This window comes from Staurois parvus, unplaced genomic scaffold (assembly GCF_062004578.1).
Source record: "Staurois parvus isolate SC_StPar_1 unplaced genomic scaffold, SC_StPar_1.0 ptg000297l, whole genome shotgun sequence".
In the NCBI taxonomy this organism is placed as follows: domain Eukaryota; kingdom Metazoa; phylum Chordata; class Amphibia; order Anura; family Ranidae; genus Staurois; species Staurois parvus.
The window spans coordinates 2,772,078-2,799,850 of NW_028318093.1; positions in this window are offsets into that span (position 1 = coordinate 2,772,078).

The following is a 27,773-nucleotide window of genomic DNA, read 5'->3' on the forward strand; positions in this document are numbered from 1 at the left end:
TATTTTTTGAAATAGCATTCTCATTACCTCTCATTACGAGGGCACACCTTGTATATATACAGTATGTCACAGAAGTGAGTACACCCCTTACATTTTTGTAAAAATTTTATTCTACAATCAAGAAATGACACTTTGCTACAATGTAAAGTAGTGAGTGTACAGCTTGTATAACAGTGTAAATTTGCTGTCCCCTCAAAATAACTCAACACACAGCCATTAATGTCTAAACCGCTGGCAACAAAAGTGAGCACACCCCTAAGTGAAAATGTCCAAATTGGGCCCAATTAGCCATTTTCTCTCCCTGGTGTTATGTGACTCGTTAGTGTTACAGGGTCTCAGGTGTGAATGGGGAGCAGGTGTGTTAAATTTGGTGTTATCGCTTTCACTCTCTCATACTGGTCACTGGAAGTTCAACATGGCACCTCATGGCAAAGAACTCTCTGAGGAGCTGAAAAAAAGAATTGTTGCTCTACATAAAGAGGGCCTAGGCTATAAGAAGATTGCCAACACCCTGAAACTGAGCTGCAGCACGGTGGCCAAGACCATACATCGGTTTACCAGGACAGGTTCCACTCAGAACAGGCCTTGCCATGGTCGACCAAAGAATTTGAGTGCATGTGCTCAGCGCCATATCCAGAGGTTGTCTTTGGGAAAGAGACGTATGAGTGCTGCCAGTATTGCTGCAGAGGTTGAAGGGGTTGGGGGGGTCAGACTGTCAGTGCTCAGACCATACACCACACACTTCATCAAATTGGTCTGCATGGCTGTCGTCCCAGAAGGAAGCCTCTTCTAAAGATGATGCACAAGAAAGCCCGCAGTTTGCTGAAGACAAGCAGACTAAGGACATGGGTTACTGGAAATATGTGCTGTGGTCTGATGAGACCAAGATAAACGTATTTGGTTCAGATGGTGTCAAGCATGTGTGGCAGCAACCAGGTGAGGAGTTCAAAGACAAGTGTGTCTTGCCTACAGTCAAGCATGGTGGTGGGAGTGTCATGGTCTGGGGCTGCATGAGTGCTGCCGGCACTGGGGAGCTACAGTTCATTGAGGGAACCATGAATGCCAACATGTACTGTGACATACTGAAGCAGAGCATGATCCCCTCCCTGCGGAGACTGGGCTGCAGGGCAGTATTCCAATATGATAACGACCCCAAACACACCTCCAAGACAAGCACTGCCTTGCTAAAGAAGCTGAGGGTAAAGGTGATGGACTGGCCAAGCATGTCTCCAGACCTAAACCCTATTGAGCATCTGTGGGGCATCCTCAAATGAAAGGTGGAGGTGCGCAAGGTCTCTAACATCCACCAGCTCCGTGATGTCATCATGGAGGAGTGGAAGAGGACTCCAGTGGCAACCTGTAAAGCTCTGGTTAACTCCATGCCAGGGGCGGACTGACAACTCATGGGGCCCCCAGGCAATAGGGGATCATGGGGCCCCTGTGTCTTTGCCCAAACTCAAAAAGGTACCAGGGACATCTCATGGGGCCCCCTACTGACCCCGGGCCCTCGTTTCCAAATGGTCAGTCCGCCCCTGCTCCATGCCCAAGAGGGTTAAGGCAGTGCTTGAAAATAATGGTGGCCACACAAAATATTGACACTTGGGGCCCAATTTGGACATTTTCACTTAGGGGTGTACTCACTTTTGTTGCCAGCAGTTTAGACATTAACCATTTGCCGCCCGCCCTATGGCCGAATGGCGGCCGGCAAATGTCATCAGCGTTCCGGGTGGATGCCATATGGTTTCTGCAGAGCCACGGCCGATGACAGATCTGAGTATCGGCCCCCGTTGCCGGTACCATGTGACCTGCTGTGACCAATCACAGCAGGTCACATGACAGTTGTATACAATGGATGGCTTCATTCATGCCATCCATTGTATACTAGTGTCTAGCTGTGAATGGTCACAGCTAATCACATGCACATGTCATGTGATTAGCTGTGGCCAAATCACAGCTAAGCACAAAAAAAAAAAAAAACCCTGAATGAATCAATGTCATTCAGGTAAATGCTTGCTTATAGCAAAGTAATTCTTTGCTATAAACAAATTGTTTAAAAAAAAAAATACTGATCACTTCCCCAAAGTAGTACAATGTTACTATGGTAACATTGTACTACTTTGGTCATAGTGAAATATGAAAAAGAAATCTTAAAAAAAATAAAAATAAAATAATAAAAAATAATAATAAAAAAAAATATATATATATTTTTCTTTCATACTGTCACCAGTCAGTGTCCCTGATCACCGCCATGCCAGTTATATGGTGATGCTGTACTGCACTGGTGACAGTATGTAAAAAAAAAAAATAGTGAAACTAATTTTTTAAATTTTTTCATTTTCCGAAAAATTATGACAAAAAAAATACAACTTCAAAAAACTCGCCATGCCTCTTATGAAGTAAGTCGGACTGTCTACTTTGCAAAAAGGGGTCATTTGGGGGATATCTGTACTGTTCTGACATTCTTGGACCTCAAGAAATTAGATTGGCTGTCAGTACTTCAGGATTGATCAATATTCAGATCTATACCATAGTTTGTGAACTCTATAACTTTCCTACAAACTAAAAAAAAACATCCTAATATGGGTTTTTTTCACCAAAGACATGTAGCAGAATGCATCTTGGCCTAAATTTATGAAGAACAATTATTTATTTGCAAACTTTTATAACAGAAACAAAGAAAAACGTGTGTTTTTTTCAAAATTTTTGGTCTTTTTTTGTTAATTTAGCAAAAAATAAAAACCCCAGCAGTGATTAAATACCACCAAAAGAAAGCTCTAGTTGTGTGAAGAAAATGATTAAATTTTAGTTTGGGGTACAATGTTGTATGACCGCGCAATTGTCATTCAAAGTGTGAGAGCGCTGAAACCTGAAAGCTGGCCTGGGCAGGAAGGTGTAAAATTGCCCGGTATTGAATTGGTTAATGGCTGTGTGTTGAGTTATTTTGAGGGGACAGCAAAGTTATACTGTTATACAAGCTGTACACTCACTACTTTACATTGTAGCAAAGTGGAATTTCTTCAGTGTTGTCACATGAAAAGATATAATAACATATTTACAAAAATGTGAGGGGTATACTCACTTCTGTGAGATACTGTATATATACAAGGTGTGTCCTTGTAATGAGAGGTAATTAAAAAATTATTTTATTGAAAGATTTTACTATTGAACATTGTCTCCTTCAAGGTATGCACCTTGTGAGTGTACACAACGCTCCCAGTGATTTTTCCATTCCTCATAGCATCTCTGGAAGTATTCAAGTGGGATGGCATTTAGAGGCTGCGTCTTTGGACATTATCCACACTACCATATAGTATATACTGTATATATATATATATATATATATATCCACACTAAAGAGTCAAATGTATGTGACACCCTTCCAAATTGCTTTAATGCAGTGGAGAAGAATAAAGGATCAGGCCATATCTGACACAGAGTCTTGCAGGGATGTCTGGATTTCCAAACTGGCTGAACAAACTAACAATTTGTTTGGCAGGTATGACAGTTTAAAAATATGTATTTCATCTGCGTTTTTTACTGTTTTTCTTCACTTGCACTGTAAAGTTTATGCTGTTAATGCAGCCAAGGCAATAGGTTAAAATCCTTTTCTTTTTTACAACAACTAGAAAAACCTTATTCTAAATGATTAGGCAATATATAGACCAAGGATTGTGACACCTGGGGGCTATAATGCATGTCACACAACATGAGGTCCCAACTCCAGCCTCGACAGCAGAAGCTGTTACTTTCAGATTGCCTTAGCCTCCTTAAAATAAATGTTTATTGTATTGCAGCCTGGCATAGAAATGTAGCCTGCAGGGAGAATAACTGGTATAAACAGCAGTCTGGAACAAATATCTCTGCTCAACCCGCTGAGCTGCAACATAAAAACGATTTCTGGATTGTGAAGCCGAGCTATTAAAGAAACTTGATAAGGAATTTTAATAAAAGCTCTCAGAGCTGGAATTCAACATACCGCCTGCTAAACTGGACGAAATGGCTTCTGTCCTATTGTAAAAAGGTGGAACTACAGTTTTTTCCTTTTTTCCCACACATACTTTAACCCCGTATGAAGATCAAGTGAACTATTAAACACCACTGTTCCTTTAATATACCATAACAAATTAAATAAGTTGACTAAGCCAACATTTCACCCTTTTTTTCTATTGCTGTCATTTAAGCACAAATACAGTTACAATTTCATTTGTTTTAAAATAATCTGAAGACACAATGCTAGTTGCTAATTGAGATATCAAAAAAGCTATTCCCAACATTCCTTTAAGTGTGCATTTTCCTCTCCATGGGCTTATAGGGGTCAGAACACCTACATGTATGTTTTTTTTGCTTGTTTTCTTTTTTGGGGAAGGGGTTTAAAGTGATATTAAAACCTCCCAAAAAGTATTTTATGGAAGCTTACCAGTCATTAAATTTGATGGTGTCATTAGTTTTTTTTTGCTTTGGCTTTTGCCATCTGTTTTCACTTGCTAATCTGGTTAGTAACACACCTCCTGTATCAATGAGACACCACTTTGGAGGAACGAGCACCGAGCACAGAAGTCAGTCTGGGGGGAATAGGAGTGTTCACTGTATTATCAGATCTAAATACAATACCAAATTGAAGCCAAACTCCAGCTAACACTTTATAATTAGGTATAGCAAACAGTTTATTTTCCTTTTGGGATAAATGTTTTACATGAATAAATAAAAGCTGATTATTTTAATCACCCCCTGCCAGGGGTAAATGGATTTTCTCATCCACGTAAACTGATACATTCTGCTGGAGAAGGTGTGCTTCTGAAAAACAGCAGAATTGCTGGCTGAATCACTGGGTGAAAATATAAGAAAGAAAGCCTAAAAAAGAAAATAATATAGCCACAACATCTAAGAATTGGTAACACTGTTCAACAGGTAAAAAGTTTTGGGCATAAAATTAGCTAATCTTACATAATTTTGGGGTGCTGAAAACGAAAATGACCCTAAAAAATGTTGATTGGCTCTAGTTTCCATGATATATTCACCCATCTAATGACGTAAGCCATTCAAAATTATGATGCAACTTCAGCTGCATATTGCGCAATTGATACTGGTGACCAATAGAAAATTGCATGTATACTGAGATGATGCAATATTAGCCTTTAATTGCATCACTTCACTGCATAAAAGCTGCAGTATCTGTAGCTGATTGTAGTTCGACAGCGTCTTTACATTTCGTTTTATGCTTATATAGGCTACTCAGTAATGCCTCGAACTTGTGTGAATAAAGCAGATAATTTCTGCTATATCTGCGGTGAAATAACTTTTATCTCACAAAAAAGGAGGATAACAGGAATGATTAAGAAAGCCTACAACTTGTATTTTGGCTGCAAGATAGGAGACCAGGACAAGAGCTGGGCACCACATATATGCTGCAATTCTTGTGGGACGGCACTGGAGCAATGGTTGAATGGAAAAAAGGCATCTATGCCTTTCGCTGTGCCAATGATTTGGAGAGAGCCAACAGATCATGTTAGTAATTGTTACTTTTGTATGGTGCCTCCAACAAAAGGGCTAAATAAGAAGAAAAAGTTATCTGTGCACTATCCAAATATTCCATCGGCAATACGTCCAGTTCCTCATGGAGAGGGGCTACCAATTCCTAAAGCACCAGAATCCTTCGTGGTTGAGTCAAGTGAGGAAGAACCTGAAGCGTGTAGTCATCAACCGTCAACCTCACATGACCCAGACTTTCTTCCATCCACACCCACTGAACCACACCTCATTACACAAGTGGAATTGAGCGATCTTATCAGAGACCTGGATCTTCCGAAGAACAAGGCAGAGCTTTTGGGGTCAAGACTACAACAGTGGAATCTCCTAGCAAGTGATGTTCGTACGTCTTTCTACCGTCATCGTCAGAAAGATCTGATCCCATTCTTCGTCCAGGAAGGTGATATTGCTGTATGTAACAATGTTCATGGTTTAATCTCAGCCATCGGCGTATGCTATGATCCCGATGAGTGGAGGCTGTTCATTGATGCTTCAAAGGCGAGTCTTAAAGCTGTTTTGCTCCATAATGGCAATCAGCTGCCGTCAGTTCCAGTTGCTTACGCAGTTTCAATGAAAGAAACGTATGAAAACCTGAAAGAGCTTTTAAGGTGCATCAACTATGATGAACATCAATGGTCGATTTGTGGTGACCTGAAGGTGATTGCTATCCTACTTGGACTTCAAGGTGGATATACTAAGTACTGCTGCTTCCTCTGTGAGTGGGACAGTCGTGCGAGAGAAATGCACTATGCCAAAAGAGACTGGCCATTACGCCAGTCATTGCAGCCTGGAGAAAAAAATGTTAACTATCCAGCACTTGTAGACAGCAATAAGATCTTATTACCTCCATTACACATCAAGTTGGGATTAATGAAAAACTTTGTTAAGGCAATGGACAAGAATAAAGCAGGTTTCAAGTACCTGATTAGCAAACTTCCAGCACTTAGTGCTGCAAAAATAAATGAAGGAGTCTTTGTTGGGCCACAGATAAACTTATTCATGATGATGAGTTTCTTTCTCTGTTGCGTGGAAAGGAAAAGGCTGCCTGGACAGCATTTGTATCAGTGACATCAAATTTTCTTGGAAACAATAAAACACCAGACTACAAGAAAGTGGTAGAAAAACTCATCCAGACTTACAGAAATCTGGGTTGCAACATGTCTCTAAAAATTCATTTTCTACATTCGCATCTGGATTTTTTCCCACCAAACTGTGGAGCAGTGAGTGATGAACACGGAGAGCGCTTCCATCAAGACATTGCAGCTATGGAAAGAAGATATCAAGGTAAATGGAGCCCATCAATGCTTGCTGACTATTGCTGGACAGTTGTAAGAGATAGCCCTTTCCTCGAATACAAGAAAAAAGCCTAGAGAAGCAAAACCGACACAAACTGAAGACAAAACTAGTGAGAATCCTAAGTATTAAAATGATTCAACTTAGCTTATGGCTATAATTGTTCTTGGTAATCCTATGCAATATATTATGCCATTTAGGCTTTGTTATGTAGTCAATATCACTTGCTTTATATTTGTGGAAAGACATCTATCTATATAATTATTGTGCATTATGTAGCCATTACGCCTATAGTAGAAAACTTTCCGTTTACAGAAAAACTAGAGCCAATTGACAAATTTCATTGTTATATTTGAACTCAGAATGTGAAATTCATTAAGAAATGGATCCCTTTGTTTCCAAAACTGGCAAAAAATAAAAATTTGTTGAACATAAGCTGCAATATAATAAATGTTTGCTTTTGGGTTTATTACTGCTTTAATTCATGTGATAATGAAAAACAAGGCATTTTCCATTTCCACTTGACGTACCATACTTACTTTTAAACCTGTTATTATGTTTTACCTTTTTTATTTGGCCAAAGGGAAATGGTTATCAAAACATAGGTACACTTTGCATAATTTTATATTGATGTATTAAAAAAAGTTCCTTTTGCTATGTCTGTGTGTCCAATTAAATAATGTGTTTTCTAGTATATTGTGTTTTAAAGATAAGATATGCCAATTCATTCTTAGTTCCTATCTTCTGTTCTGATTTCATGAAAAAACTAATTTTGGACTGTCATAAACAAGGAAGGATGCAGAAAAGACCCCCCACATGGAAGAAAATATATTTGAAATTTTTTTTAAAAAAATATTCTTCCCAAACATATTGACATATATTTGAAATACTACAATTTTGGCCTTATTCAATATATTTAAATATATATATATATATATATATATATTTTTTTTTTTTTTTTTAATATATTACATAATATATGAAAAATATTTTTAAAAATAAATTTTCAAGTATACTGTATGTCTTTAAACATACATTTAATGTACATTTTTGGAATGCATTTACAAATATATGTAAAAATATATGTTAAAATTACTTTTTTATATGTTAAACAAAATCTCAAGAATATATTTAAAAAAATATATTTAAAAAAAATGTTTTCATATATTTTGTAATATATAAAAAACGCATTTCAACATGCTGAAAATGCTTTCAAATACCTGTACTTGTCTGTGTCTTAAGTTCACATTTTTTGACCAAATTATTTAATAAATGCATACATTTTTGCAAGGAAAAAATATGCATTTACAGTGGCGTTGCTATGGGGGTGCAGACCACACTGGGGTAACACAACCAGAGGGGTGACACCAAGCCTGGCCTTAGGGCACCACCGCCCTGCATGTCCACAGACTTTAACGTCAGGAGGCTACTGCACAGTAGAACAAGCCCTCCTTCCCTCTCCTGGCGGATGCAGGCACAGCGCTCACCTCTCTGGCTTTGGCAGCTGCACAGCTCTGGACACAGCAGGGCTTCTCCCCTTGCCCTGTGTTTCTGCACTATGCCTGATGGAGAAACTACCCTCCAGCAAGCAGTAGCAGTGGCACAGACACTGGGCAAGTATAGGACAACATTGCAGCAGGTCATTGTGTGATTAGATCGCCCCCCCGCAAAGTGAGGGTAACCTGGGCTCCTTGTACACACATATAAATATTCTCCATATTCACTTCAGGGCGCTGTGGTAGGCTATATAGTATACCTGGTTGAAAATGAGCCTTAAGGGAAGAGGAATAAACAAAATCTGTATTACGCATATTGTGTAGTATACGCAATGTGCTTAGCCAGAATCTGCCTCCCTCCTTGCTGCTGTTGTCCTGCTGTGTGTCTTTGGGTGACACTATGTTTTACCACACCAGGTGACAACAACCCTAGGGACGCCACTCTGCATTTATTATTTGTTTTAAAGGAACGTGCAGAGCATTACCCCCGTGATTAGTAGATTTTGGGTGCAATGTTAAGAAACTGCAGACATGTCCTCCAGCTTTCTTGCAAATACCTCCATATGGGCTGTAAGTTTGAAAGCTGGAAGAAGTGTCAATGAACTATGAAGGAGCTCATCAGTGTGCTCACCGTTCATTGAGAAATACAAACTGTCCTCCATGGTGGCAAATGGGACTTGTAATTATCCAGGATCAGGCATTGCATAAGCTGAATGTGCACAGGGAACCACCACAGCCAGGATCATAAGTGACGGATGTATGGTCATCTTTGAAATGTTTACACCATTCAAATGTCTTACTGTGGCTGAGCATCTCATCACTGTACTGTACTTTAAGTCTTCTGTAGATATCCATGGGTTTTATGCCTTCTTTCACAAAACTTCATCACCACACCCTGTTCCATGCATGCACTAACACTCTTGTCTGCCATCTTGATTAACGGTCTCTTGACTGGCCTGCGACATGTGCACTGCCTATCAATACAAACTTGCTGCTTACTACTGCATGTAGTACCGCCATGCTAGCATCCCTGTTTATACCTGTAAAATGAAAAGTCCCAGTTTGACCTGAATGCCCCTCATATAATATAGTAGTTGCCACTGCACACATGGCTGAAAGGAAATGAGCCTGGTAGCTCAGCAAAGAATAAAATATATACAGTATAATCCAAAAGATAAAAAAAGTCTGCACCCATAGAGCTTTAAAGGTGACTAAGTGATAAGGTTTGTTTTGATGCTATGATGAGGGAGAAGCTCTTCTTCCCCAAGGTGACAAGCTTGTGCCTTGTCGAAGGGTTGAAATAAACCTTATCACTGAGGGTTCACCTTTCAATCCCCATGAATGCCACATTATCTTTCATTTTATATATATATATATATATATATATATATATATATATATATATATACACATACATACACACACTATATTGCCAAAAGTATTGGTATGCCTGCCTTTACATGCACATGAACTTTAATGGCATCCCAATCTTAGTCTGTAGGGTTCAATATTGAGTTGGCCCACCCTTTGCTGCTATAATGGCTTCAACTCTTATGATAAGGCTGTCCACAAGTTTTAGGAGTGTGTCCATGGGAATGCTTGACCATTCTTTCTGAAGCGCATTTGCAACATCAGGCACTGATGTCAGGTGAGATGGTCTGGCTCGCAGTCTCTGCTCTAATTCATCCCAAAGGTGTTTTAATGAGCTAAGGTTAGAACTCTGTGAAGGCCATTCAAGTTCTTGCACCCCAAACTTGCTCATCCATGTCTTTATGGACCTTGCTTTGTGCAATGGTGCACAGTCATGTTGGAACAGGAAGGGGCCATCCCTTAACTGTTCCCACAAAGTTGGGAACATGAAATTGTCCTGTTATGCTGATGCCTTAAGAGTTCCCTTCACTGGAAAGAAGAAGACAAGCCCATCCCCTGAAAAACAACCCCACACCATAACCCCCCCTCCACCAAACTTTACTCTTTGCACAATGCAGTCAAGCAAGTACCGTTCTCCTGGAAACCGCCAAACCCAGACACATCCATCAGATTGTGAGACAGAGAAGCGTGATTCCTCACTCCAGAGAACACGTCTCCCCTGCTCTAGAGTCCAGTGATGGCGAGCTTTAAACCACTGGATCAGATGCTTTGCATTGCAATTGGTGATGTAAGGCTTGGATGCAGCTGCTCGGCCATGGAAACTCATTCCATGAAGCTCTCTATGCACTGTTGTCGTGTTAATCTGAAAGCCACATGAAGTTTGGAGGTCTTTGGCTATTGACTCTACAGACAGTTGGTGACTCCTGTGCACTGTGCTCTTCAGCATGTGCTGACCCTGCCTTGTCATTTTACGGGGAGTTGCTGTTGTTCCCAGTTGCTCCACTTTGTTATAATATCACTAACAGTTGACAGTGGAATATTTAGTAGCAAGGAAATTTCACAGATGGACATTTGCACAGGTGGTGTCAGGGCTCCGGGTATGACCAGAGATGTGTGTACTGACACAGGGAAACACAGGCTCCAGATATGGTATAAATAAGACAATTTATTAAGACTAACAATACAAATATAAACGCAGTGCACCAAACCCCAAGCTAACACAAATACATACAACAAGGTGAAACAAACCCAAACCTAAACTGATACAGATACACAGGTACATACACATATAGAGCACAACGTAATCAGGCAGGCCGGGTCGATAACTATCGGGCAGGTAGGTACAGGAGGAGCAGGTGGAGAGAATGGTCAGGGTCACAAGCCAGGGATCAAAACAGGAGAAGTCAGCAGAGGTCAGGATCAGGCCGGGTCGGCAACAAGTCAGGCAGAGGCAGAGGCAGAGGCAGAGGCAGAAGCAGGAACAGGAACGCAGGTTACAAGATACAGGGGCCCATGGAAAAACACACACCAAGGCCCAGACTGCAGGTCTGGCCATCCCTTAAATACACCTCCGTAATCAGCTTCAGGTGTTTGGCTGACTGCAGGGTTGAGTCTCTGATTGCTGAGAGCACCCGCTGGCCAGCCCTGGTACTGCAGCCCACAAGGCAGGTGAGTCCCACCATTACTGGCAAGTCCATTCCTGACAGGTGGCAACCTATCACGGTACCACGCTTGAATTCACTGAGTTCCTGAGAGCAACCCATCCTTTCACAAATGTTTGTAGAAGCAGTCTGCATGCCTAGGTGCTTGATTTTATACATCTGTGGCCATGGAGGTGATTGGAACACCTGAATCCAATGATTTGGAGGGGTTACCCAATACGTTTGGCAATATAGTGTATATATATATATATATATATATATATGCAACTATATACTGTATATATTAGAACTGGGGCCTCTGGTGCTAAATTTAAAAAAAAAAATGTCCCAGCAGTTTTATCACCCCCACCCCCCACACCTCCATGAATACTTACCTGTCTGTAGCAGGTTTATCCTCTCTTTCTCTCCTAACAGGACAGTGCAGCAACAGGAGTCCTTGGCTTCTGTTGTTGTTGATCATATCCTGTGAGTAAAGGTGGGGCTGAGCCACTCTGTGTGTGTGTCTATGGATACACAGAGCCTAACTCGGAAACAAGCCCACAGGTGAGCCATCATTGGAAGGGACTTTCCATGAAGGTGCACAAGAATCAGGAGGAACTGAGAGCACCAGCCGAGCACCCCATTAGAGGTTCAATGCCATTGCACAGAACAGGTAACTATAACATACAATGCTTATTAGTTTAAAAAAAATATATATATATATTATTTACAACTGCTTTAAATGTGAGATACGGCTAGAGTGGCAGCATCAGCCAAACAAAATTCATCTGTTCCATTAACCTCAGTTAAATTATTATGTGTGATAAGCTGAGATATTCCAACTGTAACAAATTGTTCCTTGAATGACTTTTGCAAAAAAGTTTTTATATTTCAATTTGACATCATTTCATGTCCTTCTAGACAGGAGTGTACAAGACAGAATTAAAGCGCACCTGTCAGTACCTAAACACAACCAGCACCACAATATACAATGCAGCCACCAAATATGCATTGTAATCAGCTGTCGGGGATCGCCGCGGCGCTGGGCTCGACGCAGGCGCAGTGCACCGCCCTGTGCAGGGACGCGGGCGCTGGGACCTGGCCGACCGCGGCAATCGAGTTCGCGCATGCGCAGTAGAGACCGCGGGCACGTGCCTGGCACCACTGACAGCGCAGGGCGGGATATTTAAATGGCCCTGAGCTGTCATTCAGTGCCTTCTGGTTTCCTTGTATCCTGTGAACCTGTGAACCTGTTTCTAGTGAGTTGCTGACCCAGATTGTGCCCTGACCTTGCTGCTTTCTCCTGTCTTGACCCTTGCTTGTCTGACCTCTCTCCTGGATGCCCCCTATTGGATCTGACCTGCTGTTGCTGACCTGGCGTGTGACCCGACTATTCTTTGCCCGCTGCTCTGTACCGCACCATCCCCATAGTTACCGACCCGGCCTGCCTGACCTTGCACTTGCTCAGCCATCCATCCATCCATCCCTCTCAACGGGGTCTCCAGACCTCCTCATACCTGGCTCTCTCCCGTGGGAGCCTCTGGCAAATACCCCTACCACTGACGGGTGTCCTCAGTAGTCACGACCTGGTCCCGGGGTACTCCAAGTCCATCCCCACCATCAGGGGCTCTGGTGAACAAGTACTCTGGGGCTTAGACTCCGTACGCTGGGGACGCCTGATCAGTGGAGTGCTAGTGGTACCGCCGGGCGGTCCCTTACATCAGCAAGGTATAAACTTCCTAGCAGTGCTATTGCTGGCCCCACCTCTAGTGTTTTCCTGCTACATGTATTGTATGTACCTGTGTATCTGTTGCATACAGATAAAGATGTCATTAACATAAGAAGAGAGCCACTGTTCAGGGTATTTTTATAGCATGTTGGCAACCTCATGTCTACTGGAATCACATCACAAAACTGATCTTGGAGGAAAAGATCAAAACGTGATATTAGTGTGCTAATTTTTCCCCCAATATAGGACTGGGGGTATTTAGTCAATCTTTCAACTTCTATACACTTAAATGTATATTCTTAGCCAAGCCCAACATGTATACAGAACAGGTAGCCAAGGCTACGCACCCATACTATGGAAGAACCAATGATGATAGACATGGCCTATATAAAATGTGGGCTTAACAAAGGAATGGGGCACAAAGTACCAAATGCTGGGTTTCTACATGTTACTGTTACCATATCAACACTAGATAGTAAAGCAGGGTGGTTGGGAGCTAGACTGTATTACAGATTAAGTATCCTAATTGGATATAGGAATTCCGAGAGCTATCTAATATAGCCATAAACTTGGTCCTTAGAATAAAGTCTGTAGGTCAAAAGAGCACCACAAGGTTTAATGGTCTTTACTATTAGAAACTCGTAGCACTTTCTTCTCTTTTGACTTAATTATGCCACACCAGGAAGATGTTTTTTCCCAATTACCAAACAACATTCGCAGTGTACATGCACTAAAAATAAAGGCTAATTAAGCCGTATTACTAATCATCCCTGCGGTTTACATGGCCAACACCCAAGTGGAACATTTGACATATTTAAAATATAACTCAAAAATTTTAAACAGGTATAGAAGATTTGAGAAATACAATGTGCAGGTGTTAATGTCTCCAGGGACTTAACACTATAAAATTATAAGAGCAGTCAGGAAAAATAACAAAGACAAAATTCAAGTAGACACCTTTATGTCAGTTTTTATTTTATATCCACAATGAAGCCTGAAGCTACCTAATGACCTGACAAACCAAATAATTAGTAGCATTTCTGTCTCTCCTAAAATATTTTCTTTGCAAACAACTCTTGTAGTTGATGATTACACATTGGAGTAACTAATTACCCTTGTTTGAACTTGAGTTGTCAAAAGTATAGCACTGAAGTAAAGAGAGCTCAAACGAAAAGCTTTTGTTTTTTATCCTTTGCATTATGCCTGGTACACTCTATCAGTTTATTTTTTCGCTCAGCCCAGCGGGCTGAACGAAAAAAATCTGAAGAGCTCTGGAGGAGCTTGCAGTACTAACTATCTAATGTTAGTACAGCAATCTCCCTACTGAGGTATTGTGTTCTGACAGGGTGACTGCTCCCCCTCCAAATCACAATGGTCAGCGCTCACAGCCATTGGATGCAAGCACTGATCAGATGCCAATTGGATGCTGATTTTCCATCATGCCCATTCGACAGAAGCTGGCTGTTTGGCCAGCTTCTGTTGGACAAGCTGGTATATACATGGGCCGAATGTCGGCCAGTTTTTGGTGAACCAGCCGATATTCAGCCCATGTATACTGGGCTTTAGGGTGGACATGACATCCTAACTGAAAGATTGATGACACACCCAGTAGCGGACTGACTATTTGGAAACTCGGGCACTGCCCGAGGGCCCGGGGTCAGTAGGGGGCCCCATGAGATGCCCCTGGTACCTTTTTCATAGGCTTTTTTGAGTTTGGGCAAGGATACAGGGGCCCCATGATCCCCTATTGCCCGGGGGCCCCATGAGTTGTCAGTCCGCCCCTGGACACACCTCATCTGAATATCGTCCAAGGCACTGGTTACACCCTCGTTGACATAAACAAGTACAACATAATTTCAAATTCTAAACATACCCTCTATCATAGAACTTTCTGTAAAAATTTATAAAATAGTTCATTTATTTCAAGTCAGCAGCAAAAAAAGCAATTTACTCTATTACATGGCAATATTTCAGACTAGTATAAGTCCTTTCTCTATCCAGTGCACAACCTCATTTTTGCAAGCAGTGAAACTAAGCGTCCATTTACACCAGCCACTGTGTGACAACGCAGCAGCTGGTGTGCGTTGTGATCAGGTTGGATATGACAAACAAAAATGCGTGGCACTATAAAGTGAATTATAAAAAAGCAATACGTCACTTAATTCACAGTCACATAAGTGAAAAAAAACGTGTGCCAGCACATAAGAATATGTTGACCAAACACATATGCCGTGCCAACAAACAACAACTGAAGTGCAAATAGATCAGGTGAAACTCATTACTATAATCCAAACAAATCACAAAGTCCATAAAACTTTCCATTTTCATCCAAATGAAGATGTGTGAACTTTACGCCCCACCATGGTAATTCAGAGGTTGCTTACCAAACAACAGTGACCCTCATAGTTAGAGTGGTCGTATGAGCTTTAATGGTTAAACCATCCTCAAGTTACACTCAGAAATCCTCCAGGATCCTCTCACCCATCCATGAAACCAGTATTGTAAGTAAAAAGCAAAACAAAGGAAAGTAATAAATACAATGAAGCTTGTGAACTGCTTTGAACAAATGCTGTATTCCCGTTAATCACTCACACTATTCACACTCCCATATTCTATGTGTTAATTATTTCAATCTTCACCTACAAAGTGCCGCGCTTCACTTTAGAATGAATCAATATTGTATAAATATGCAAAACAATGAGTACTTCGTGAAAATAGCTCCAATGAAACAAGTAGATGAACTACACTATATAGTGATTTAGTCCAAATAACGGTCCCTTGCAATCTTGTTTGCTCTTCTAAGCATAGATGTGAATTCAGTATAGCTCCTTCAATCCTTTCATCACCGCTTTGTGCCAAATAATAGTTCAAGCTCAGTGAAAACCTCCACCAGATGCTCTCACCTGAAATATAGGACCAAACCACTAAGTGAGGTCATATAGCTCTTGTGTCCCTCATGTGGGACTCATATATGCATCCCCAATCGGATCAGATGAATCCTCACTCCGCTGTCACTCCACCTCCTCCTAATTGTCCTCCTCAGCCATGCATAAAACAAGAGAACCCCCCAAATATTGTGCTTTATTCTTATAAATGATTCATTAACAATAAAAACAGCTTCCAGTATTGCATTCACATTGCAAGGTTCCTCAACACACCACACTATTCCACACATATAATAAGCAGTATTTGCATTGATCAATTCCGTATATTTCCAGCATATAGTTACCACACTGTCTAAGCCTTCGAGTGTCATGATGTCAAGCCACTCCCCTACGCGTTACGCCACAGGGTCACCTGGCTTCATCGGGGGGGAGTAAACAAATACTGCTTGTTATCTGTGTGGTTTCAGTGGGTTTTTTTCTGTTTATTTAGCAAAAAATAAAAACTCAGTGGTGATTAAATACCACCAAAAGAAATCTCTATTTGTGTGAAAAAAATTATAAATTTTTTTTAATGGGTACTGTGTTACATGGCCGCACAATTGTCATTCAAAGTGCGAGAACACTGAAAGCTGAAAATTGGCTTGGGCAGGAAGGAGTTAAAAATGCCCGGTATGGAAGTGGTTAATAAAAAGAAAAAAAGAAAACAAACGGTCGGGGGTCTTTAGCTCTGGTGAGGTGGGGGGTTTTGAAAATGGTAGGATGAGCCATACTCACACAAATAAGAAATATATAGACATTGTAATACACCAAATCATGATCTAGTGCAGATGTTCCGTGGCCTGACCTGATGCACCACTGGCAAGCTGATGCATTGCAGGGGATGGACCCCTTCCTCAGTGCTATATGTGTTACTATGCCTATATATTTCCTATTTTTGTGAGTATGGATTTGGCTGTTTGCTCTTTACATCAATAAACCTTTGGTAGGGCACTAGGTGTTTTCAACCTCCTGACTTCATCAAGTCTATAGCCCATAGGGTTCATGTTGGGGAAGCAGAGGAGGTAAGTAAAGTACTTTTACTCTCCCTTAGAATAAATACACAACTAGCCCTTGCAGTGCAGGTGCAGACCCAATGCAATGAGTAATTTTTAGACTTTCTTAAGCTGGGCTTTAACCAGTTATAATGAATGATAAATGGTATTGTTCAAGCACAAGATGGAAGGTGTGAAAGTTGTGGAACCCCTTTAGATAAGCGATATATTCTTAACATTACAGAACAAGTCCAGTTAAATGTGACTAACTACTACTAGATATTACTGGTGACTCAGCACATCACAAGTCACCTAAAATATCACTTTGCTGACATTTTAGGATACTGGCAACATATGCACACCTTAGTTATTCCGCGGGGCTGTTCATTGACATTTTTTACTCCATATTTGCTAATCATTAACTTATGAAATGTGCATTGTTCCTCCTGACAGTGTTTTGTTTAATCCATCTTCCTAGAATCATTAGCAATAGACACAAAGGGAATGAAGAGCATTTTTCTTCATAACCCAGGCTCCCGCCAAAGTTCAAGGATAAAAGAGGGTATGCCATACCTGAGAGGCAGCCCTCACCAATCACTAGACTAGAGATATGCCTGTGACATATGTGACTTGACAGAACTGCAGAACTGCTGCTAGGAGAGCTGAGAATTGGCTATGAAACTGTTCTGAAGGCATTTTGCCAGGAGACACTGCAAATAAATCTTTAATCCCTCTGACATTACGGAGAACATAAAACTTACTTAACTTTTCTAATAAAAAGTCATGTAAAGCTGTTAAATTCTATTAAGTGTTTTTTATTTATCTACTAGCAAAAAAAATTGATTCAGTTGCTGAGCAAAATATAATGTGAAGGGCAAATGGATAATCTGGGCAAACATTTGTGTGTGTTTTTTTAATCAAAGCAGAGCCTTGCATGCATATTCAAAGAAACACAGCTTCACTTTTCATTTTTATTAAAATAGAATGAAATCCTAACCGATGATACTTAGTTTGCTAAATCAATGAGTATTATAAACAACTGCCGTGTAATGATTTTAATACTGTTGTCAACTTTTTTCCATAATTTTTTGCACCTGTTGCTGATGTGCCAAGGTCTTTTTCAGGTACTTTCTGTTTATATGCACACAGTCCAGCCTTGGCAGTACATGATTGCTCCACAACCAATGAACCATTCTGCCCAACGTGCATCAGCACAGTTCCTTGCATATTCCAGCAGCAGCACGATACAGGATGGCTGCACACCAGCACAATTGGAAGATGGTTGTCAATCAAAACAGGAAGTCCCCGAGCAAGCATCTGTATCCTAAGATCTGTGGATACTATACCAATGAAAGCTGTAGAGTTAAAAAGACTGAAAATAAATTCACATTTTAAAACTTTTTTTTTTTTAAATATTTTATTCGTTTTCAAATTTTCTGCTTAACATCAATAAATAATCATATTATTCACATACATAAAAAACATTTTCATTTGAACAATTCTCCCCCCAAAGACCTATCCACCCTCTCCCATTCCCAGCTACCCCCCATCACACTCCCAGCCCCATCTTCCTCCGTGTTTTCTTCTTTTTAGCCCCCAGCTCCTCTTTATTTCCAAGATACTTTCAGAACTCCCTACACCTTCTTCCTAATCTGTCTATCCCTTTTTTATTTCTTAACCCCTAGATGCCGAGAGCACGCAAAATATGTGGCCTCTCGGCGTCTGGGCCTTGACACCGTGAGGCCACATATTTGCGTGCCATTAGAAAATACATATGTGCTGAGAGCGCGCGCCCTGCGCATTCCCAGCACATATGTCTGTGACTCACGGAAAGGTCCCAATCTCCCCTTGCGATCAGGACCTTTTCTGATCATGTGACTGCCGTGACAGTGAATCACATGACCCTAAAACCCCGCCCAGCTTCTGAAACTCTTAAAAGGCCGGGAGGCGCCGGCGCAAAGGAGTTAATTTCCTACTCCCTCTTTATCTCTTCCATTATATGATTTTCTATATACTTCCTATTTTTCCCAAAATCTCGCCATTTTATCCTCCTCCATATGGTGGACTTCCTCCATCTTGTACACATAATCTACTGTACTTATCCAGTCCTTTATTTTTGGTACTTCTTGTTCTTGCCAAAATGTAGATATGAGACCCTTTGCCACATTTATATGATGGAATATCACCATATTTTTATATTTTTCTACCATGGTCTCTGGTTTATGGAATAAGCATGTACCTGGATCTTGCGGGACACTAACCTCTGTGATCCCCTGTATTTGATGTATTATTTCACCCCAATATTTCTGTATCTTAGGACACTCCCACAAAATATGTGCCATTGTGCCCTCACTCACATCCCCTCCAACACAAGGGTGATTCATCTATTTGTTGCCTATGCGCCACACTCGGTGTGATATACCACCTAGCTAAACACATATAGTTTATTTCTTCTACCTTCATATCTACAGCTCCCTGTGCCAATCTATATGTTTTCTCTCTCTGCTGCTCGTCAGCAATTCCCAAATCCCTTTCCCATTTTACCATAAATGGCGAGGAGTATTTCCTAATTCTACAGTAAGAATTTTATACTTAAAATTTAAACTAGTAAGTTTTCGTACTTCACTTCTACTAAACAATTGTTCAACATTTTAAAACTTATATGAGATTCTAGAGGTTGGGTTTGGATCTAATTACGTAAATTGCACAAAGTGTTTGTCAAGTTGATAAAGCAGTATTTGCATTTATGCAAAACGGTGGTTTTAAAAAATGGAAAACACCATGTGGTACATCTCTGCTTGTCTTGAGCGATCATAAAGAAATTGACACTATCTGGAACACCTAGCCCCCGGAAAGAAGGAGTAAACAATAAAATGGGTTTTAAAAAATCTGTGAACTGCGCTATAGAAAATATGTATAATAAGTACAGCGCTGCAAACAAACTACCAATTCTTTTTTCCATAAACGTTTTATTTACATTGTAAGTCAGGATACAAATACAAGTTACAATCACTGTTCAAGAAATAAATAAACAAAGGATTAACAGATGTATAAAGGGGGCACAATGCAACAGTTATCCTGAAATAAATATTGTAGGACTGTAGTCATAGGATGATATACAGTATATAGTACCATAAGCTGTATAATAGCAATTATCAAACAAAAGAGTCTCCTAGTAAAGACAGGGTAATATCCATGTAACGAACTGCCTAGCCACAGAAATGCGAGTGGTGGACCGTACATAGGTTCCTTAAAAGGTTATATTCAAGGGAGATGCCTGGTAGGAGTCATGTGGTAATAAGGGAAGAAAAACAATTATGAGACAGGAGAGAAGAAAAGGAGAATGGCTCAAACTATCGATTTTAACCCCTGTGGCCCAGGGAAGACATCAGGAGACGAAACGTGTGTAGGGCGTGTCTTGTGGGTGTGATGCTATTACAGGAGGTAGTCATGAGGTCTGAGTGCTGAGTGTTTGCATAGGGATGCTGCCTGTATACAGCTGAGAGTCCGCTACTTCTCAGAGCTAACAATTTTTAGGACACCTTATCTATTTTGGCCACCGGAGGGAGTTCCTCGCTCATGATTCACCTAAGCTAAAGAGGATTTGGAAGCTGTCCCCTTTTTTACCAAGAATCGCCTGTTCCTGGATGGTTACCCACTGTACCCGCTTGATGAGGGATTTCCAGGGGTCATACTACATATGCGCTTTTATATAGCGCGTCCGGTGAGTGCGCAATTTTACCATTTGATCCTGGGCTTACTAGCTTCTATGCAAGATCCTGCGTTTATTCGCCTGGACATTACTATTTACAATATTTATCTGAAGTACTGGTCATTATTTCTGTTATATATCACAGTGTCTTTTTAGACTATCTGAGACCTATATGGGTCTATGGATCTTATGTCATATTTATTAGCGCCGCACTTTATTTTCTGTGATGCTATTACAGTTGATGGAGCTAAAGCTTTAGGAGAGTGACTGGAGCTGGCTGTTGAATTCCCAATGCATTTTATACTAGTGCCGGTGAAGACACATTTTTAATGTAAGTGTGTGGTGAAAATTTTAATTTTTATTAGTAAATTTGAGAATTAGACAATTTTGCATGATGAAAGTCTCCTTTTTCTTCTTCCTACTTTAATGTATATGAGATGAGATGGGTTTTATGTGATACATTTCTGTGCTGAGAAAGTATGGTGAAAATCCTGATGAAATCTCTTGATTTGAGCGTGTATATTGCTTTTTGATACATACCAGTAACTCCATCTGGTGAGCATTTTTGGAGCATTTGGTGGTGGAGCACATTCAAATGCTAAATAAAGGACTAGTGCACTGATTAGACACTGAACTTTAGATTTGTTCTCTTCAAACAGTTATCTTTCTGTTAGGCACTTTTGATCATATTTGTTTTCATTGCATTTATGGGTAGGGTTGTAGCAATACAGTTACTACTATCGGTGCTAATAATAAGTACTTACTTGCATGAGTACTTGTACTTGTGCAAATTCTTCAAATCCTAAAACCTTTGCAGTACAATTTGAGCCTATTCAAAATGAACGGGCTCAAATCACACTGCAAAGAATTGCAAGTGATTTGATCAGGAATTTGGTGCAATTCTTGTGTGAATCACATGTGGTTTACCCCACTGCTCCTATGTGAACCCAGGCTTGTCATAGTGACTTTAGCCTAGGTTCACAAAGGAGTGGTGTGGGCAACTGCATGTGATTCAGACAGGAATCACACTGCATTCCTGTTCAAATCACATACAATTCTTTGTAGTATGAGTTGAGCCCATTCATTATGCATGAGCTCAAATTGCACCGCAAAGGTATCAGTAATTGCTATCAGTGAGTACTTCAGCACAAGTATCAGTACTAGTACTTGCTGGTAAAAAAAACAGGTTTTGGTGCATCCCTACTTTTGGACAGACAATATAATATTGAATTTGGTACTCATTTTTTGAAGAGCACATACCACTTTGGTGTTATTTGTTTATATTAATGGATTGATGTTTGCACAATATGTGTTACTTCATTTTATTTTTGTAATTGTCACATTATAACAGAAAAATCAGAGCTGGCACTGCTGTTAGTTGTTTGTGAATAAAAAGGCTTTCTATGACATCTATAATGTGCCTTTAGGTTTTTTATACCAGATTTGATAGCTGATCAGTGGCTGGAGGATGGGTCAATGCGATTGCTCTGGTGGTGGGAAGCTGGCTTCCCTGCAGAGTGGCTGGTCTTGTCTACTGGGATAGCAGGGAAGAATCCTTAAAGCATCCTTGTCTTTCGTGGAACTTTAAAAATTACAGTGGCTAAACAATTAGCACTTCCGCCTGGCAGCACTAGGATCGTTCGTTCGAATCCCAACCACGACACCACCTGCCTGCAGTTTGCATGTTCTCCCAGTGCCTGCGTGGGTTTCCCCCTGGTACTCCAGTTTCCTTCCACATTCCAAAGACATGCTGGTAGGTTCATTGGATCCTGTCTAAATTAGCCTTAGTATGTGTATGTATGAATGTAAGTTAGGGATCTTAGATTGTACACTCCTTGAGGGTTAGGGACTGATGTGAATGTACAATATGTATGTAAAGCGCTGTGTATATTGATGGTATATAAGTACCTAAGATAAATATACTGTAACTGCTTTTATGAATACTCTGGGCAGGGGGTCATATTCCTCCAGTAAGCAGGTCGATGTTGTGGACTGTTTTTACTACACTGCTGTGATTGGATAAGTCTTATATCCAGGGGCGAATTGACCATTCGAGCACTCGGGCACTGCCTGAGGGCCCAGGGTTAGTAGGGGGCCCCATGAAATGCCCCTGGTACCTTTTTATAGGCTTTTTTGGGTGTGCTTTGAGTGTGGGCAAGGACAGAGGGGCCCCATGATCCCCTATTGCCCGGGGGGCCCCATGATTTGTCAGTCCACCCCTGCTTATATCATACAAACACTTTTTGGACTTTTTTGTTATTTACATGTATATTGCATAATTGTCACTAACTTTGTAAGAATACTGGCACCAAATGTGGCATCTGCATGTAATACGCGCTTATTTTGATTAGTTTTTTCATATTATTTATGCTTACCTTTTTGCACTGAATGTGTAAGATTACGATGTTTTCTCTCACTTTATTGGCACATTAAATATTTGTGTTAAGATTATATTAACATGTTTCTTTTCTACAATTTATTGGCACGTTAAATATTTAGTGCTGAGCTGTTGTGTTTTTATGTACAGTGCTCAGCATAAATGAGTACACGCCAACAGATTTGTCAGAAAACCTTTACTTTTCTTTCAGAATCAACATTTTCTATGGGACACTATACTACAAAATATTCCCACAAATGCGGGCCATTGATTGCAAACAAAATTTGGTAATTTGCACACACGAAAAAGTATTTTTCCTATCAAATTCATTAAAGAACATGTTGCAAAAATAAATACATCCCAATGAAAGTTTTAGGAGCAAAGCTAAATTTTAGACAACAAAATCCTAATTAACAAGAATTCAATTACAGGTGAGTCTAATTATTCATTAAACAGGTGTCCAGCAGACAGTTGATTATAAAAGGGTGAAATGTAACAAAGAAAACCCATTTCATGCTGTCAGCAATGGCACCACAAGGAAGAGAAATGTCACAAGGCCTGAGAAAGAAAGTAATTTCTTTACACAAGAAAGGTGAGGGCTGCAAAAAGATCAGCAAAGCTTTACTTATCAGTCAGAATACTGTAGCAAAAGTGACACAAAAATTTAACAAAGATGGAACTATAACCATCTCACAGAGACATTCAGACCATCCACGGAAGTTGACACCTCGACCTGCTGTGAAACCTAGTGGTGGCAGTGTCCTTCTGTGAGGCTGCATGAGTGCTGCTGGTGTCGGGGAGCTTCATTTGATTGATGGCATCATGAAATCACAGATGTACTGCTCTATATTGAAAGAGAAGATGCTACCATCACTTCATTCCCTTGGTTGTTGTACACTTTTCCAACATGACAATGATCCAAAACATACATTTAAGGCCACTGTTACATTTCTGAAGAACAACAGTGTGAAAGTCATTCAGTGGCCAAGTATGTCTCCTGATCTGAACCCAATCAAATACCTATGGGGAATTCTGGAGAGACAAGTTGAGCATCACTCTCTATCCAGCATCCAGGCTCTAAAAGAGGTCGTTCTTGAAGAATGGAAAATGATAGATGTTGCAATATGTTTCCAACTTGTTCATTCCATGATTAGAAGACTTGCTGCTGTTCTTACAAATCATGGAGGTCATACAAATATATTAGATCTAATAGTTTTTGTTGTGGGGTGTATTCATTTTTGCATCAACTAATTTGAGTAAAACTGAAGATTTTGTAATCTAAGTTATATTATTAACCTTATTTCATCTAAACAAATGTTCTATAAAACTCAATTTTGTCAAAATTTTGGAAATTGTTTTTGTGTTCATTGAGATACTGATTAAAATCTTACTTTTCAAAACTCATTTATGCTGAGCACTGTATATATACCTGATATCAGAGTACTGTGTTTGGCTGGTTTTTGCTAACAGTTTGTGAGTCCTAAGTGCATATCTTTCTCTTCCTTATATCAAAGTTCAAAAATCCTCTAAATATCTTCTCAAAAACTAGTACATGTATAAATAGGCTGAACACAGAATTGGATCCACAACCTTGCAGCTCCCTCCAGGCTGGGAACTTTTTAGAGACACTGGAAAATGAACAGAGAGCACATCCGCATATTATAAAATCTTCAATAAATACTATTCAAATAAACGTCTTACATAGTCACAAAAGCACTCAATGTAACTGCACACCTCTTAAAATCTATGACATACAAAGTCCATCATACCAATAGGCATAACCCATATGGAAGAAAAATATATTTGAAACATATGTTAAAAATATGCTTCCCAAATATATTGCCATATATTTGAAATGCTACAATTTTGGCCATATTCAATATATTTCAAAATATATTTCAATAAATAAATAAATAAATATATATATATATATATATATATATATATATATATATATACATACATACTGCATGTCGAAATGTAATTTTATTATAAAATATATGAAAAATATCTTTAAAAATACATTTCAAATATACTGTATGTCTTTAAAAATACAAATCTACATTTTTGGAATGCATTTACAAATATATGTAAAAATAAATGGTAAAATTACTTTTTTATATGTTAAAAAAAATCTTAAATCTTAAGGATGGAGCAACTCCCTAGGGGAGACCCTAATGAGCCCACTTGCTTAAGCTGGACTCATTACCTCACTGCTGAGGGGCTCAGTACTTCCCCCTAGTGTAACAAATCCACATAGAGCCTGAATCTTGGACAAATGTACCTGCCATCCTGGACGCAACCAGGTGATTTTACCTGCTTACTGTCACACTATGGATATTAAAAATGTATGTAGTTTGTCGCCATTGCACGGGGCATGCACAATTTTAAAGCATGTCATGTTTGGTATGTATTTACTCTGCATACCATCATCTTTTATACTTTACCAATAATTGCCAAATATTGTGTTTTTGTGCATTAAAAGTACAAAAAGTGTATTTTTTCAAACAATTTGTGTTTGAAAAATTGCTGTACGAGTACTATGTGACATAAAAAATTGCAGCACCCACCATTTTATTCACTAGGGTGTCTGCTTTAAAAAAATTATATAATTTTGGGGGGTTAAAAGCAATTTCCTAGCAAAATATACAGATTTTTTTTTCACATGAATAAAAAGTGTCAGAAAAGGTCTTCCGGTGGTTAGAAGAGTGAATGATGTGTGGCATAAACTACTAATGCTGGACATAAAATGCCTCCACCCCCCAAAACGACTCCTTTTTGGAAAGTAGACACCCCAAACTATTTGCTGAGAGTCATGTTGAGTCAATAGAAGAATTTATTTTTTTACTACAAGTTTTTGGAAAATAATTTTTTTTTTTTTTACACAAAATTGTCACAAACAATTTATTGCTCACACATGCCATGGGTATATGTGAAATGACTCCCCAAAATACATTCTGCTACTTCTCCCGAGTATGGGGGTACCACATGTGAGAGAATTTTTGGCAGTCTAGCCAAGTACAGGACCCCAAAATCCAATAAGCACCTTCAGGCTTTTAAAGGGCTTTATTTCATCATTACACTTCCTCACTACCTGTCACAGCTTCGGAGGCCCTGAAATGCCAGGATAGCACCAAACTCCCCCCCCCCCCCCAAAATACCCATATTTTTTTTTTTCCTTGTTTATATTTCAAAACCTTGTGAGAAAAAATGAGATCTGCAAAATACTCAACATGCCTCTTTTTATATTCCTTGGGGTGTCTACTTTCCAAAAAGGGTCATTTGGGGGGGTTGGTGCTATCCTGGCATTTCAGGGCCTCCGAAAATGTGATAGGTAGTGAGGAAGTGAAATGAAGAAGTTACGCACCTTCAGGCTTTCAAAGTGGTCATTGGATTTCAGGCTACTGTATGTGGCTAGGCTCCCAAGAAGTCTCACACATGTAGAATACTCCATATTCGTAGAATACCCCATACTCGGTAGAAGTAGAAGAATGTATTTTGGGGTGTAATTCCACATATATACATGGCTTGTGTGAGAAATATATCATTTAAATGCCAATTTTGTGTAAAAAAAAAGTTTTTTTCATTTTCCAAAAACTTGTGGAAAAAAAAAAATCTTCAATGGACTTAATATGCCCCTCAGCAGACGGCTTAGGGTGTCTACTTTCCGAAAAGGGGTCATTTGGGGGTATTTGTACTGTCCTGGTATTTTAGCACCTCAAGAAATGTGATGGGCAGTCAGAAAGTAAAAGTTGTGTAAATTCCATTATCTATACCATAGTTTGTTGCTATAGCTTTCATACAAAGCAATCAATATATATAAATGCATTCCATTTTTGGCCTAAACTTATGATGAAAATTTAGTTTTTGGATTTTTTTTATGACAGAAATGAGAAAATATTGTTTTCTGTTCAAAAAAAGTTTTTTTTTTCAAAAATGTTTTGTTTATAGCGCCAAAAATACAAAGTGCACAGGTGATCAAAGACCACCGTAAGAAAGCTCTATTTGTGTGAAAAAAAGGATGTAAATTTTATTTATGTAACGTATTGCATGACCGCGCAATTGTTAGTTAAACTAGCGCAGAGCTGTATAGCAAAAAAATGGCGTAAATTGCAGTGTCTATACCAGGGGTGGGCAAACTTTTTGACTTGAGGGCCGCAATGGGTTCATATATTGGACCCGGGGGCCGGACCAAGAGTAGATGAATGATGTGTATGTGTCATCCATAGTAAGTATAGTAATATTCCCCCATAGTAAGCATAGTAATTAATCCCCCATATAGTAATTCATCCCCCATATAGTAATTCATCCCCCATAGTAATTCATCCCCCATAGTAATTAACCCCACATATAGTAATTCATCCCCCATTGTAATTCATCCCCCATAGTAATTAATCCCCCATATAGTAATTCATCCCCCATAGTAATTCATCCTCCATAGTAATTCATCCCCCATAGTAATTAATCCCCCATATAGTAATTCATCCCCCATAGTAATTCATCCCCCATAGTAATTCATCCCCCATAGTAATTAATCCCCCATATAGTAATTCATCCCCCATAGTAATTCATCCCCCATAGTAAATAATCCCCCATATAGTAATTCATCCCCCATAGTAATTCATCCCCCATATAGTAATTCATCCCCCATAGTACTATTCCCCCCCAAGTAGTAAGCCAAGTCCCCCCTGTGTCAATTCACTTACCTTTGCT